The sequence below is a fragment of the Ascaphus truei genome, chromosome 1 (assembly GCF_040206685.1).
Source record: "Ascaphus truei isolate aAscTru1 chromosome 1, aAscTru1.hap1, whole genome shotgun sequence".
In the NCBI taxonomy this organism is placed as follows: Eukaryota; Metazoa; Chordata; class Amphibia; order Anura; family Ascaphidae; genus Ascaphus; species Ascaphus truei.
The window spans coordinates 19,980,552-19,996,657 of record NC_134483.1 but is presented as its reverse complement, the minus strand read 5'-3'; the positions used below and the strand labels follow the sequence as shown (position 1 = coordinate 19,996,657).

General features: G+C 42.2%; 1 protein-coding gene across 15 annotated transcripts in view; it reads left to right on the top strand.

Moving 5' to 3' along the window:
* CELF4 (CUGBP Elav-like family member 4) overlaps positions 1–16,106 on the top strand; it is a 1,026,742-nt gene that overhangs the window by 610,853 nt on the left and 399,783 nt on the right. The window lies entirely within an intron of this gene.

Below are 16,106 nucleotides of genomic sequence, written 5' to 3'. Positions count from 1 at the left end.
TAAGATAATCACTGCCAAAGAAATTCCCTCCGCAGTATAAGGTTCTCTTTTATCCAATCCCCTTTTCTTCATTTGGCTTTCTTTCCCCACATTCAATTATTATTAGATTTTAAAAGGCAGTAGGTGCCAGAGATTGCCTTGGAAACCAATAACTGCCTCGTTAGGAAGCAGAGTGTCAGATGTTGATTTTTGAGAAGTTGATTTTGCTGGGGGGGAGGGGGGTGGCTGGAGGGGGAGGGCAATGCTGCAGAAAAAAGTTAGTGTTTCTGAGGAGTTTAGCGGGATAACTTTTATGTTAACCCCTTAGTTACCAGAGGGGCCTGCAACACTTCTGGCAGCGAAATAGTTATTCTATTGACTTTCGTGTGACCCCTACAGTGTCTGATTTGTATACAAGAACCAAGAAGGACTACTGCACTCCTTATCAATAAAGCTATTTAGTGCTTTATTACATTATAAATGCTTGGAGTGTCAAATGCCCCACGCCTGCGTTTTTGGCCCCCATGCATGGCCATCAGCAGGGACCCACGCTAGGGCCACGAAACCACGGCTATTTGACATTTTGTCTTTCTACGCATTGCTTATTTTCTAAATACGAGATGGCTTTATTGGTAAGGAGTGCAGTCGTCTGACTTTATTTCTGCTCAGTACAAGCCACTATTTGGAAGGGGACTTTCTGCCATCACCCAGGGCCTGTGAATTTTTTCATTAGTCACATAATGCTGGCAACTCTGCTTTGCATACAAGGCCACTTTGTGCGACACTGCCATCTACTTGGCCATGTTTAGTTAAGTGGTTGAGTAGTTACAGATATACAGGCCCTTATAAATGAAGCTGTGAATGACTATCGTTACAGATATCTTGTTTTACTCTCTTTGGGTGCCAGGACTATTAATGTTTCTACCAATAACACTTCTAGTCTACATCTCTGAGCCTAGTTATGTTTTAGTGTGTAAGCAAGCAGTGTCTAAATTCAAAGTCAACATGATCAACCACACCTCTAGAAGTGGTCAAGGAGAGGTCCACAATGCTTTTCCTCCCGATGGGCCATAAAATGTCTGGATGTGAAGAGCTTGAAAGAGGAAATAAGAAACAATGTTATTCTTGTTAATGTCACAATGTTCTACTGCTGTGTTTATCATAGATCCATGCCACAACATCACAATGTTCTACTGCTGTGTTTATCACAGATCCATGCCACAATCTCACAATGTTCCACTGCTGTGTTTATCACAGATCCATGCCACAATCTCACAATGTTCCCCTGCTGTGTTTATCACAGATCCATGCCACAATCTCACAATGTTCTACTGTTGTGTTTATCATAGATCCATGCCACAACATCACAATGTTCCACTGATGTGTTTATCATAGATCCATGCCACAATCTCACAATGTTCTACTGTTGTGTTTATCATAGATCCATGCCACAACATCACAATGTTCCACTGATGTGTTTATCACAGATCCATGCCACAATATCACAATGTTCCACTGATGTGTTTATCATAGATCCATGCCACAATCTCACAATGTTCCACTGATGTGTTTATCATAGATCCATGCCACAATATCAAAATGTTCCACTGATGTGTTTATCATAGATCCATGCCACAATCTCACAATGTTCCCCTGCTGTGTTTATCACAGATCCATGCCACAATCTCACAATGTTCCACTGCTGTGTTTATCACAGATCCATGCCACAATATCACAATGTTCCACTTCTGTGTTTATCACAGATCCATGCCACAACATCACAATGTTCCACTGATGTGTTTATCATAGATCCATGCCACAATATCACAATGTTCCACTGCTGTGTTTATCTCAGATCCATGCCACAATAGCACAATGTTCTACTGCTGTGTTTATCATAGATCCATGCCACAACATCACAATGCTCTACTGCTGTGTTTATCACAGATCCATGCCACAATCTCACAATGATCCACTGCTGTGTTTATCACAGCTCCATGCCACAATCTCACAATGTTCTACTGATGTGTTTATCACAGATCCATGCCACAACATCACAATGTTCTACTGCTGTGTTTATCACAGTTTCATGCCACAATCTCACAATGTTCCACTGCTGTGTTTATCACAGATCCATGCCACAATATCACAATGTTCTACTGCTGTGTTTATCATAGATCCATGCCACAATATCACAATGTTCCACTGATGTGTTTATCATAGATCCATGCCACAATATCACAATGTTCCACTGCTGTGTTTATCTCAGATCCATGCCACAACATCACAATGTTCCACTGCTGTGTTTATCTCAGATCCATGCCACAATATCACAATGTTCCACTGCTGTGTTTATCTCAGATCCATGCCACAATATCACAATGATCCACTGCTGTGTTTATCACAGCTCCATGCCACAACATCACATTGTTCTACTGCTGTGTTTATCACAGATCCATGCCACAACATCACAATGTTCAACTGCTCTGTTTATCACAGATCCATGCCACAACATCACAATGTTCTACTGCTGTGTTTATCACAGTTTCATGCCACAATCTCACAATGTTCCACTGCTGTGTTTATCACAGATCCATGCCACAATATCACAATGTTCTACTGCTGTGTTTATCATAGATCCATGCCACAATCTCACAATGTTCCACTGCTGTGTTTATCACAGATCCATGCCACAACCTCACAATGTTCTACTGCTGTGTTTATCATAGATCCATGCCACAATATCACAATGTTCCACTGATGTGTTTATCACAGATCCATGCCACAACCTCACAATGTTCTACTGCTGTGTTTATCACAGATCTATGCCACAATATCACAATGTTCTACTGCTGTGTTTATCATAGATCCATGCCACAATATCACAATGTTCTACTGCTGTGTTTATCATAGATCCATGCCACAATATCACAATGTTCTACTGCTGTGTTTATCATAGATCCATGCCACAATATCACAATGTTCCACTGATGTGTTTATCATAGATCCATGCCACAATATCAAAATGTTCCACTGATGTGTTAATCATAGATCCATGCCACAATCTCACAATGTTCCCCTGCTGTGTTTATCTCAGATCCATGCCACAATATTACAATGTTCCCCTGCTGTGTTTATCATAGATCCATGCCACAACATCACATTGTTCTACTGCTGTGTTTATCACAGATCCATGCCACAACATCACAATGTTCAACTGCTCTGTTTATCATAGATCCATGCCACAATCTCACAATGTTCTACTGATGTGTTTATCATAGATCCATGCCACAACATCACAATGCTCTACTGCTGTGTTTATCACAGATCCATGCCACAATATTACAATGTTCCACTGCTGTGTTTATCACAGATCCATGCCACAACCTCACAATGATCCACTGCTGTGTTTATCACAGCTCCATGCCACAACATCACATTGTTCTACTGCTGTGTTTATCACAGATCCATGCCACAACATCACAATGTTCAACTGCTGTGTTTATCACAGATCCATGCCACAACATCACAATGTTCTACTGCTGTGTTTATCACAGATCCATGCCACAATATCACAATGTTCCACTGCTGTGTTTATCATAGATCCATGCCACAATCTCACAATGTTCCACTGCTGTGTTTATCACAGATCCATGCCACAACCTCACAATGTTCTACTGCTGTGTTTATCATAGATCCATGCCACAATCTCACAATGTTCCACTGCTCTGTTTATCACAGATCCATGCCACAACATCACAATGTTCCACTGCTCTGTTTATCACAGATCCATGCCACAACATCACAATGTTCAACTGCTCTGTTTATCACAGATCCATGCCACAATATCACAATGTTCAACTGCTCTGTTTATCACAGATCCATGCCACAACATCACAATGTTCTACTGCTGTGTTTATCACAGTTTCATGCCACAATCTCACAATGTTCCACTGCTGTGTTTATCACAGATCCATGCCACAATATCACAATGTTCTACTGCTGTGTTTATCACAGTTTCATGCCACAATCTCACAATGTTCCACTGCTGTGTTTATCACAGATCCATGCCACAATATCACAATGTTCTACTGCTGTGTTTATCACAGATCCATGCCACAACATCACAATGTTCAACTGCTGTGTTTATCACAGATCCATGCCACAACATCACAATGTTCAACTGCTCTGTTTATCACAGATCCATGCCACAACATCACAATGTTCTACTGCTGTGTTTATCACAGTTTCATGCCACAATCTCACAATGTTCCACTGCTGTGTTTATCACAGATCCATGCCACAAAATCACAATGTTCTACTGCTGTGTTTATCATAGATCCATGCCACAATCTCACAATGTTCCACTGCTGTGTTTATCACAGATCCATGCCACAACCTCACAATGTTCTACTGCTGTGTTTATCATAGATCCATGCCACAATATCACAATGTTCCACTGATGTGTTTATCACAGATCCATGCCACAACCTCACAATGTTCTACTGCTGTGTTTATCACAGATCTATGCCACAATATCACAATGTTCTACTGCTGTGTTTATCATAGATCCATGCCACAATCTCACAATGTTCCCCTGCTGTGTTTATCATAGATCCAAGCCACAATATCACAATGTTCTACTGCTGTGTTTATCATAGATCCATGCCACAATATCACAATGTTCCACTGATGTGTTTATCATAGATCCATGCCACAATATCACAATGTTCTACTGCTGTGTTTATCATAGATCCATGCCACAATCTCACAATGTTCCCCTGCTGTGTTTATCATAGATCCATGCCACAATATCACAATGTTCTACTGCTGTGTTTATCATAGATCCATGCCACAATATCACAATGTTCTACTGCTGTGTTTATCATAGATCCATGCCACAATATCACAATGTTCTACTGCTGTGTTTATCATAGATCCATGCCACAATCTCACAATGTTCCCCTGCTGTGTTTATCATAGATCCATGCCACAATATCACAATGTTCTACTGCTGTGTTTATCATAGATCCATGCCACAATATCACAATGTTCTACTGCTGTGTTTATCATAGATCCATGCCACAATATCAAAATGTTCCACTGATGTGTTAATCATAGATCCATGCCACAATCTCACAATGTTCCCCTGCTGTGTTTATCTCAGATCCATGCCACAATAGCACAATGTTCTACTGCTGTGTTTATCATAGATCCATGCCACAACATCACAATGCTCTACTGCTGTGTTTATCACAGATCCATGCCACAATATTACAATGTTCCCCTGCTGTGTTTATCATAGATCCATGCCACAACATCACATTGTTCTACTGCTGTGTTTATCACAGATCCATGCCACAACATCACAATGTTCAACTGCTCTGTTTATCATAGATCCATGCCACAATCTCACAATGTTCTACTGATGTGTTTATCACAGTTTCATGCCACAATCTCACAATGTTCCACTGCTGTGTTTATCACAGATCCATGCCACAATATTACAATGTTCCCCTGCTGTGTTTATCACAGCTCCATGCCACAACATCACAATGTTCTACTGCTGTGTTTATCACAGATCCATGCCACAATCTCACAATGTTCTACTGCTGTGTTTATCACAGATCCATGCCACAACATCACATTGTTCTACTGCTGTGTTTATCACAGATCCATGCCACAACATCACAATGTTCAACTGCTCTGTTTATCATAGATCCATGCCACAATCTCACAATGTTCTACTGATGTGTTTATCACAGTTTCATGCCACAATCTCACAATGTTCCACTGCTGTGTTTATCACAGATCCATGCCACAATATCACAATGTTCTACTGCTGTGTTTATCATAGATCCATGCCACAACATCACAATGTTCTACTGATGTGTTTATCACAGATCCATGCCACAATATCACAATGTTCTACTGCTGTGTTTATCATAGATCCATGCCACAATCTCACAATGTTCTACTGATGTGTTTAGCACAGATACATGCCACAATCTCACAATGTTCCACTGCTGTGTTTATCACAGATCCATGCCACAATATCACAATGTTCCCCTGCTGTGTTTATCATAGATCCATGCCACAACATCACAATGTTCCACTGATGTGTTTATCATAGATCCATGCCACAATATCACAATGTTCCACTGATGTGTTTATCATAGATCCATGCCACAATCTCACAATGTTCCACTGATGTGTTTATCATAGATCCATGCCACAATATCACAATGTTCCAGTGCTGTGTTTATCACAGATCCATGCCACAATATCACAATGTTCTACTGCTGTGTTTATCACAGTTCCATGTCACAATAATACAATGTTCCACTGCTGTGTTTATCACAGATCCATGCCACAATCTCACAATGTTCCACTGCTGTGTCTATCACAGATCCATGCCACAACATCACAATGCTCTACTGCTGTGTTTATCACAGATCCATGCCACAATCTCACAATGTTCCACTGCTGTGTTTATCACAGATCCATGCCACAATCTCACAATGTTCCACTGCTGTGTTTATCACAGATCCATGCCACAATCTCACAATGTTCCACTGCTGTGTTTATCACAGATCCATGCCACAATCTCACAATGTTCCACTGCTGTGTTTATCACAGATCCATGCCACAATATCACAATGTTCCACTGATGTGTTTATCACAGATCCATGCCACAATATCACAATGTTCCACTGCTATGTTTATCACAGATCCATGCCACAATCTCACAATGTTCCACTGCTGTGTTTATCACAGATCCATGCCACAACATCACAATGCTCTACTGCTGTGTTTATCACAGATCCATGCCACAATATCACAATGTTCCACTGCTGTGTTTATCACAGATCCATGCCACAACCTCACAATGATCCACTGCTGTGTTTATCACAGCTCCATGCCACAACATCACAATGTTCTACTGCTGTGTTTATCACAGATCCATGCCACAACATCACAATGTTCAACTGCTCTGTTTATCATAGATCCATGCCACAATCTCACACTGTTCTACTGATGTGTTTATCATAGATCCATGCCACAACATCACAATGTTCTACTGCTGTGTTTATCACAGATCCATGCCACAATATCACAATGTTCTACTGCTGTGTTTATCACAGATCCATGCCACAATATCACAATGTTCCAGTGCTGTGTTTATCACAGATCCATGCCACAACATCACAATGTTCCACTGCTGTGTCTATCACAGATCCATGCCACAATCTCACAATGTTCCCCTGCTGTGTTTATCACAGATCCATGCCACAATATCACAATGTTCCACTGCTGTGTCTATCACAGATCCATGCCACAATCTCACAATGTTCCCCTGCTGTGTTTATCACAGCTCCATGCCACAATCTCACAATGTTCCCCTGCTGTGTTTATCACAGATCCATGCCACAATATCACAATGTTCCACTGCTGTGTTTATCACAGATCCATGCCACAATATCACAATGTTCTACTGTTGTGGTTATCACAGATCCATGCCACAACATCACAATGTCCTACTGCTCTGTTTATCACAGATCCATGCCACAATCTCACAATGTTCCACTGCTGTGTTTATCACAGATCCATGCCACAATCTCACAATGTTCTACTGTTGTGGTTATCACAGATCCATGCCACAACATCACAATGTTCCACTGCTGTGTTTATCACAGATCCACGCCACAATCTCACAATGTTCCACTGCTGTGTTTATCACAGATCCATGCCACAATATCACAATGTTCCACTGATGTGTTTATCACAGATCCATGCCACAACCTCACAATGTTCTACTGCTGTGTTTATCACAGATCCATGCCACAACATCACAATGTTCCACTGCTGTGTTTATCACAGCTCCATGCCACAACATCACAATGTTCCACTGCTGTGTTTATCACAGATCCATGCCACAATATCACAATGTTCCACTGATGTGTTTATCACAGATCCATGCCACAACCTCACAATGTTCTACTGCTGTGTTTATCACAGATACATGCCACAACATCACAATGTCCTACTGCTCTGTTTATCACAGATCCATGCCACAATCTCACAATGTTCAACTGCTGTGTTTATCACAGATCCATGCCACAACATCACAATGTTCTACTGCTGTGTTTATCACAGTTTCATGCCACAATCTCACAATGTTCCACTGCTGTGTTTATCACAGATCCATGCCACAATATCACAATGTTCTACTGCTGTGTTTATCACAGATCCATGCCACAACATCACAATGTTCTACTGCTGTGTTTATCACAGATCCATGCCACAACATCACAATGTTCTACTGCTGTGTTTATCACAGATCCATGCCACAACCTCACAATGTTCCACTGCTGTGTTTATCACAGATCTATGCCACAATCTCACAATGTTCCACTGCTGTGTTTATCACAGATCCATGCCACAATCTCACAATGTTCTACTGCTGTGTTTATCACAGATCCATGCCACAATCTCACAATGTTCTACTGCTGTGTTTATCACAGATCCATGCCACAATCTCACAATGTTCTACTGCTGTGTTTATCACAGATCCATGCCACAACCTCACAATGTTCCACTGCTGTGTTTATCACAGATCTATGCCACAATCTCACAATGTTCCACTGCTGTGTTTATCACAGATCCATGCCACAACATCACAATGTTCTACTGCTGTGTTTATCACAGTTTCATGCCACAATCTCACAATGTTCCACTGCTGTGTTTATCACAGATCCATGGCACAATATCACAATGTTCTACTGCTGTGTTTATCACAGTTTCATGCCACAATCTCACAATGTTCCACTGCTGTGTTTATCACAGAACCATGCCACAATATCACAATGTTCTACTGATGTGTTTATCACAGATCCATGCCACAATCTCACAATGTTCTACTGCTGTGTTTATCACAGATCCATGCCACAACATCACAATGTTCCACTGCTGTGTTTATCACAGATCTATGCCACAATCTCACAATGTTCCACTGCTGTGTTTATCACAGATCTATGCCACAATCTCACAATGTTCCACTGCTGTGTTTATCACAGATCCATGCCACAATCTCACAATGTTCCACTGCTGTGTTTATCACAGATCTATGCCACAATCTCACAATGTTCCACTGCTGTGTTTATCACAGATCTATGCCACAATCTCACAATGTTCCACTGCTGTGTTTATCACAGATCTATGCCACAATCTCACAATGTTCCACTGCTGTGTTTATCACAGATCTATGCCACAATCTCACAATGTTCCACTGCTGTGTTTATCACAGATCCATGCCACAACATCACAATGTTCCACTGCTGTGTTTATCACAGATCCATGCCACAACATCACAATGTTCCACTGCTGTGTTTATCACAGTTTCATGCCACAATCTCACAATGTTCTACTGCTCTGTTTATCACAGATCCATGCCAAATATCACAATGTTCCCCTGCTGTGTTTATCACAGATCCATGCCACAACATCACAATGTTCTACTGCTGTGTTTATCACAGATCCATGCCACAACATCACAATGTTCCACTGCTGTGTTTATCACAGATCCATGCCACAACATCACAATGTTCCACTGCTGTGTTTATCACAGCTCCATGCCACAATATCACAATGTTCCACTGCTGTGTTTATCACAGATCCATGCCACAACATCACAATGTTCCACTGCTGTGTTTATCACAGATCCATGCCACAACATCACAATGTTCCACTGCTGTGTTTATCACAGATCCATGCCACAACATCACAATGTTCCACTGCTGTGTTTATCACAGATCCATGCCACAATATCACAATGTTCCACTGCTGTGTTTATCACAGATCCATGCCACAATATCACGATGTTCTACTGCTCTGTTTATCACAGATCCATGCCACAACATCACAATGTTCCACTGCTGTGTTTATCACAGATCCATGCCACAACATCACAATGTTCTACTGCTGTGTTTATAACAGATCCATGCCACAACATCACAATGTTCTACTGCTGTGTTTATCACAGATCCATGCCACGACATCACAATGTTCCACTGCTGTGTTTATAACAGATCTATGCCACAACATCACAATGTTCTACTGCTGTGTTTATAACAGATCCATGCCACAACATCACAATATTCTACTGTTGTGTTTTTCATAGATCCATGCCACAATATCACAATGTTCCACTGATGTGTTTATCACAGATCCATGCCACAATATCACAATGTTCCACTGATGTGTTTATCACAGATCCATGCCATGATAGTTTACCCAACATGCATACAGAATAAACTATCAAACCTATTGAATTTTCCCTGATGGAGAAGTTTTGTAAATGCTCCAGCTTTGTGGAGATAGGATAAGCTATTCTTCGTTTTAAATCCCCACTTATCAGCATTACAAGCTACAAATCCCAGAATATTTGGGGAAATAAGTTAAAAGGTACATCAAGCGTATTCACTTTACCAGGCTTCCCTGTGCAGTACAGCAGCAGCGCATTCATCACTAGCTCAGTTGTGTGCAACCTTTTCAGGATCAAGGAACCCTTCAGAATTCAATTGTGACTCTGTGGATCCCCTAAAATTTTATTGTGACTTAATGCCACCCCATACTACTGCTGGGGCTGGGTTTATATTGCCTAAATAAACTAACACCATGCTATGCTATATTTACTTTGTAACGTTACAGTTTAACCTTTCATATCCTTTTAAAAATATCGCTTTAAACAAATCTGGCAAAAATTAAAATAACTAAGTCCTGAAGAGTGAAATGTCAGACCCAGGTATCCTTTGTGGAACCTTTGGTCTCCATGGAACAAAGAATGACACCACGGTATTTAGTTGGAAGACTGTCACAGTCCTGTATACTAATTGGGAAACAGAATGACTCATGATTTTGCTTTTGAAGTGATAGAACAGGCAACACTGCATACCCCCTACTACATCTATGAGCTATTGCAACTCCAGTCCTCAAAACCTCCCCAACAGGTCAGGTTTTAAGGATATCCCAGCTTCCGCACAGGTGGCTCAATCAGTGTCTCAAAAACAGCCACTGATTGAGCCACGTGTGCTGAAGCTGGGATATCCTTAAAAGCTGACCTGTTAGGCGGTTTTGAGGACAAGAGTGGAGAACCTCTGAGCTAATGGACAAACAAATACAAGAGACCAAAAGCTGAAATCTGTGAACTGCTCTAAGAACATCTCAGGAAATCCAAGCTTCTGGTTAATAAATCCATTCCTGGGAAGCCATTATCAAAGTCTCCCGACAGCAGACATTTATTTTAATGGCAATGTTTTATTTTATACATTTGGTGCCATGTGTCTGCCCCCGTTTTGCAGCAGGAGGACTGAGAAATGACCCCAGCTGCCTTGTAGCTATCTAGCATAAGAAGCTGCACTGGTACCCAGGAAAGCGTGAGGCTATATCTCCTAACTTGAAAAGTCGGGGGTAAAATCTTGGTTCTCCCTTGAAAAACAATGACAAAAATAAGGCTCTCCTGAAAATGTCACCAAATGTCATTTTTATCCATACACCAGTCATTATTGTAACATGTGTAATACGAAGAAATATAGCAGGTGTTTTATTGTAGGTACTGATTAGAGAAAAATTAGAAACAGATAGGTTTACTTTAACAGCGGCTAAGCTTTTAAACTGGAAAGACACCCAGAACCTCAGTCCACTCTTCTTCTTCTTCTGGGTCCTTGGCTATGTATTTATGCATACTGTAAATATGGATTAGTTAGAAAAGCCATCAGCACCTTGCCTGGGAGGCTGGTCCATGTATGTTACACCCATGTAATCAATAGATCATTTCAATACCTGCACTGTGAACACCAAAACCAATGGATCAGCCATAAGTTTATTGATAAGAGTATTGTAGTGCAAAAAAGACTAGAGAACTGTGAGAATTATCAGTAGTCAAATGTAGTAGTTTTAATTCTCTGTTTACCATTAAATTAGACTGATATTTGAAGGTGAAATCCCACTTATAACACAATGGGACATCATCTGCCACACTCCAGTACAGGCATATCCCGGCTTAAGGACACTCGCGAGTAAGGACATATCGCCCAATAGGCAAACGCCAGCTCACGCATGCACCTGTCAGAACGTCCTGAACAGCAATACCGGCTCCCTACCTGTACCGAAGCTGTGCGCAAGCGGGGAGACTATAGAGCCTGTTACACATGCGTTATTTACCTCAGTTATGCATGTATAGGACGATTGCAGTACAGTACATGCATCGATAAGTGGGGAAAAGGTAGTGCTTCACTTTAAGTACATATCCGCTTTACATACATGCTCCGGTCCCATTGCGTACGTAAATGCGGGGTATGCCTCTATATGTTTAATTGCTTTTCAAATGAAACTGCATCAATATTTGTCCCTGAATGTTAAATCACATTATCCAGCATTCTTGTATCCGTGGCATTGTGAATGTTCTCGGATTGGTTTCTTATCTCAGCAAGAACGCGCCCGATCTACAATTCAGATCAGGGGAGGCCAACTCCAGTCCTCAAGAGCTACCGACAGGTTAGGTTTTTCAGGATACCCCTGCTTCAGCACAGGTCTTCGACTGAGCCACAGACTGAGCCACCTGTACAGAAGCAAGAATACCCTGAAAACCTGACCGGTTGAGGACAGGAGTTGGCCATCCCTAATTTAGATCATATATTTGCGTTCTGACTTCTGGCGGTTAAGGCTATTTCTGCCCTAACATTGAAAAAAAAAAAAAGATGACACCTTCTTCTTAGTCTCAAACAAGCATCGGAGGGATAAAAACAAGAGAATAAAACGGGTTATTTTTACGGGGTGAGACTTGCGCGTTCCTGACCGAATCCCCCACTCTGCAATTCATTGCTGACACCTCTGACACTGACGGGGGTCAACTCCACTCTCTCCAACGCCTTCCCGCTCCGTTTGGCATTGAAAGGGTTAATCGCCTCTCCGGCACAGGAGACTCGCAGTGCGAGTGCGACGAGGGTTAACCGGTTCATCGCACCGCGGTGACTAAACAACAGGCAATTTGAAAGTGAATGAGGTCTGTTTGTCGAACAAAGGGGGATCGTCCTGGCGGTATGTAACTCCGTGCTCCTGGTGACGTGCGTTATAATGTATGGGTCTGGGAAGCTGCTTCACACAAACATTCTCAGGGGACAAAGTTCTTGTATTGAATCTGAAAGGGATGTGCATTCAGCTATATTTCCCAACTCCAATTTCTCTTGTACATCGCCCCGTGCTGACACTTTGCCCCCGATCTAGATTATTCAGCTGTTTTCCCTGGCTCACTGTACCAGGCATGACCAAATATCTTTCTGTTAATTGCATATTTTATTCAATACTTAAACAGGGAAATGATGCTGACTTGCAATGTCGCTGTACCATAAAGGAGGAAAGGCCATCCGTTTAGATAAAAAAAAAATATCATCTGCAGCGAGCAAATACAATCACCACCGAGGAAAGAAAACCTGGAAGTCACAATGTAATATAAATGCCGGGTTATTCTGCGGACATGGGCGGCTATCGACAAATCTGACTTTTAGAAGATGACTTGGAAGCCCGTGGATGGAGGGACTTAGAAAGCGGCGGCACAGTGTCTGAACGCCAAGAAATCCTACAAATTTGAAAGACTTGTACAAAATGTAAGCCGTCGAAACAGAATAAAAATAAGTAAATAAAAAGTAGTGGTACTTCGTGATTGTAAATGCCAAAAATTACTGACACTAGCACCCGGTGATACGGGGTAAAGGAGAAATCCCACGAAAGGCACCTTTTTCCCGTGGGATATTAAAATGGCCACCATCAACAATGCCGCTGTCATTTTTAACCACATATTTACACATACGCCTCTTTTCCCCACCTCGGGTACTTTAGAATAATGGAGTTACAATACACAAGTTGTAACACGTTTGGACTTTCCCCTGGTATGTCACAATGACATTATAACCATTGATTGTGCTCCCTGCACACCCCTGTATAACTCACACACTCCTACACTTAGCCAGTGACATGAGAGGCGTATATTTGAAATTGCCGTAATCTGCCCGTGAAAACTCCTTCACGTTAAGGACGACTCGGACAGCGTCGGCTTCAAGCCAAACACTAAGGTGCAGAAACCCCCCACTGGTTTACGCTGAAGTGGGTTAGATCTCCCCTGCATTACGACTGAGACTCGGATTGAGCCACCTGCGCTGAAGCAGGGATACCCTGAAAACCTGGTCTGTTGGTGGCCCAGGAGGCCTGGAGTTGGCCTAGAAGAAGAAGATGCGGCTTGGTAAGGAAAGGCTGTTGTCTATTAGTGCGCTGATTATAGCCGCAGTAACTGTGAGGAAGACAAACTGCACAGCTCTGCCACTTTATGTTACCATCTGCATAGGTGTTAGGGATTTACGGGCATCATTACGGCACAGCCACAATTTCAAACTGCTTAGTATACATTGACTGTGATAATGCTTCATAAGTTTCCTCACTTGGATCGGTACCAACATTGGGGAGTCAATTGATTTGAGCTGCAAAGTACAGTAAGCAGAAAATCACCACTAAATGTGCTTAGGTTGTTTATTTTCCTTAATGAAAACATGATTTTAAATGAAAAAAAAAAAACCACAATGTAATATCTTAACCCATTCATTGCCGTACAGGCGTTCAAGCCTTGGCTAAAGCAAGGTTTTGCTGGGCGCTCAGGCACCAAAGGAGTTAAAGCTGGAAAACATGAACGCTCAGCGTTACTTTTTGCCGTGGCTTTCATTATTTATACAGTCACGTCTGCACAGCATTAGTGCAAATGATAAAGCCATCATTTTCAAACAGCAGTTTATATACAAGGTGCGCGCCTGGAGAATGAAGCTGCAGTATCATGTAATGGTACTTTTCATAGCACTGTCAGGCATGGCAACGCTTTGCGTTTCTGTCCTCCCCACCGCCAAACGGCTTCAACGCCCTGATGAACTTTTCCTGCTTCTCTATAACGTGGGCTATTGACTAATAGGGGAGATCTCCTTATGGGTTCAGCTTTCTGTGGGAGAGTAGTGGGGTCCTCAACTCCAGTCTTCAATCCCGCCAGCAGGTCAGGTGTTCGGGATATCCCATCTTCAGCACAAGTGGCTCAATCAGTCCCTGCTTCAGCACAGGCGGCTCAATCAGACTGAGCCCCTGATTGAGCCGCCTGTGCTGAAGCTGGGATGTCCTGAAAACGTGACCTGTTGGGGGAGTTTGAGGACTGGGGTTGAGCACCCCTGGGATAGAAGTCAGAGATGGGGACAGAACATAATTAGAGCCGGCGTTTCTCCTGTAGGGTGCAAGGATAAGAAAGAGGGACAGGGGTCACTGAAAGATAAAAAAAAGGGATTGGAGTCATAAGGATAGAAACAGTGATAGAGGAGATACGCAGTGTTATATTGAGGTGGTCTTTGCACAATCTTCTCATGCCAGATGGTCTTTGTGCATTGCATCTTGCACTGCTTGGGGTTGATATATATTTGGTTGAGCAGTGATTTGGGCAGTGATGTTACAGCCGGGAAACTATAGCAATGTTGGACAACCTGCACACTGCTGTCACCTCTTCCCAGCCTATTTATGGAGAGATACAGTAAGACGTCCGGCCACCTACTCAGTCTCCTATTTCATTCATGTGTCTCCTTCACCCCCAGTTAATTTACTACACCATATCTCCTGCTCCTCTTGTTACAGGCTCCTTCAGATTTTGCTTGTCCATCGCTTGTCATTGGCACCTTATTCTTACAACAATCCAGCCTTTTTGCATAATTTCGTTCAGCCCAAGACCCTGCCCGCCCATCCTCTTCTCCATGGCTGTTACTTTTCCAATTCATGCCAAACAACTTTCTTCTGTCTGTTCCCGGCTTGGCTTTCTTCTGTAAGCTTGCACTCAAGCCAATGTCAGCCTACCCTCCTATCTCTAGACCCTTCTCTTTCTGTATGCCTCTCTACTCTATCCATTGTTGACCTTCTCTCCTCTGTCTTCAAAATGTTTGAATGATATCTCCACCTCCCTCCTGACTAGTCCTGCCACCTCCATGCATCTACAGCACTCCATGCCCCACTGCATATGAAATGCATATAAAGACAGGGTGTCTCCTTAATTGGGA